This window comes from Eurypyga helias, unplaced genomic scaffold (assembly GCF_000690775.1).
Source record: "Eurypyga helias isolate BGI_N326 unplaced genomic scaffold, ASM69077v1 scaffold17635, whole genome shotgun sequence".
NCBI lineage: Eukaryota > Metazoa > Chordata > Aves > Eurypygiformes > Eurypygidae > Eurypyga > Eurypyga helias.
Genome location: NW_010249665.1, coordinates 6,712 through 8,781, shown reverse-complemented (window position 1 = coordinate 8,781; position 2,070 = coordinate 6,712). Strand labels below are relative to the sequence as shown.

General features: G+C 40.0%; 1 pseudogene across 1 annotated transcript; it reads right to left on the bottom strand.

Annotated features, from left to right (window-relative positions):
• Positions 1 to 1,321: 1,321 nt before the first annotated feature.
• On the bottom strand, positions 1,322 to 1,636 carry LOC104509492 (annotated as a pseudogene). The gene has a single exon (XR_727889.1). The product of XR_727889.1 is annotated as a tubulin polymerization-promoting protein pseudogene (transcript).
• Between the last annotated feature and the right edge of the window lie 434 nt (positions 1,637 to 2,070).

Genomic DNA, 2,070 nt, shown 5'->3' with positions numbered 1-2,070 from the left:
TCCTGCAGAACAGGACTGGATTTCTTCTACCCCAGCAGGCACCTTATCTGATAATGCTGCACAATTGTTTATGCCATATCATGTGGCTGTCCTATCACTAACTCTCCAGGATACTGACATGAGAAAGTAGCACTAAGATTTATTATTTCCTGGTGATGACAGATACAGAGAAATCTTTAAGTCAATGAAAGCTGAAGAAAATTTGAAAAATGAATGCCAGCATTGTCTCTCACAGATCAAGAAAGAGGGAAACCACCCCACTGCCTGAACATCCATTTCAAATAAGCCAATTCACTGATAGTATACTTAACTCTGGCAACACAACTTCCAAAAAATACAAGTAGGGACTCAAAGAGAAAGTGAACTGACACAAGAAGAAGGTTGGAGTGTGCACATACAGTGTTTTAAATTGCCTGGGTAAAACCCCTGAGGAGAAAAGAAACAAAGAAAGGAAGAAGTAACGTCGGTCTAATGGCGCATGTTACGTGGCACAACTGTTCAAGATCAAGGGCCTTTTCTTCTCCTCTTTTCTACGTTTTGACACACTCTAAAGGGCCAGTGCTTGTAGCAAGTTTTCCCAACTGCCCTTGTGAGCAATTCAGCTTGCATGTCCTCCCCAGCATTACACAGCAGTAGTTGAAAGCACAAGCCAAATAAACGTTCCTACAAGCTAGAAATACAATTAAGGGACCTTCCTTAAAGCCTATCCCTCAAACAATGTGATGTGAGACAAGTTAAACAGCGTGGTAATAAAAAGCAGAAAAGGAAAGGCTATCAGATCAGATATGGGGGGAGGGGTGAAAACGGTTGAATTCTACACATACAGTGAGAACAAAAAAGTTATTTGGGGTTTCATACAGAATATGCTGGAAAAGCTGAATGTCTTCCCTTGGATTTGATGAGTTTCTGGATCAAGCCTGCCTAGGCTTTCAATCTGGGGAGAAAGTTTCACTAAATCTCCAGTTTGCTCACAAGAATAAGCTAGGACCACTGAGATAATCCTAACCCGTTAACGACAACCATGGATTTGCATCACAAATTCACCATCAGTTGGGCATGGCCTTATACTTTAAACTTGAGTCGGTGTTGTGCTGGACATCAGGACTGTTGTTAGAATAATGCTTTTAGCTCATATCCCACCTTAGCCTCAATCTGAGGCTGAGTTTTGGCAAGATATAAAACTACATCCTAACTTCATTCAGATACCCTTCAGGAAATATTAACATCATTTACTGCAGTCAAAAAAATACGTTTCTTTGAATAACCTGCATTTGTCCTGATCACAAAACAAGGAAACAAGGAATTGAAGGCAGAAAGGAACTTACTTGATTTTACTGAAGACAATGTCAACATCTGTGATTGTCACGTTCTTCCCATCTATCACATGACAATCCTTACATAGCTTTGACCAGTTCTTCCCATGCATTTCTTTTCCTGTTGCTCTTGTATCACCATGGATGGCAAATTTTCTAAAGGCCTCTTCCAGAGCACTTACTTCTCCTGCCATAGCTCCCTCATGGGAGCTGTTTGAATCATAGGATAATCGTTTTGCTGCTCGGTCCTTTGCTGGATCTGAAGGAGACTTTGGCGGAGTCTTATTCACAGGTTTGGTTGACTTTGCTTTATTGTCAGCCATTGCGCTACAAAGAAGAGGAGGGTAAACTCATTACATTAATTTGCACTAGTTTACTTTCTGTTAAGCTACACGCTACAGTCCGTATCACAACATATGAAGAATAAGTGGTCTATAAAGTTAGCGAGACCTCACCAGCATCAAACAGTCAATACATAGAACTATGTCACTCTCTGCCCACCTAGAAAAAATTCTGGCATATTAAAAAAAAGAAAAAAAAAAAAAACAACCAGGAAGTCAGGGAAAACATTCCAAAACAGGGCACAAACCTAATTTCACCATTATTACATCAGCCAGCAAGAGAACACTTAGTGGTTTTTTTCTTTTTTATTAGAAATGGCAATCACCACAGTTACTCTACTGATGTGAACAATAGTATGTCCTTTACATTGTAGGCAGTATTACCTACTGCTAGTCCTGAAGGAAAATAAACAGCC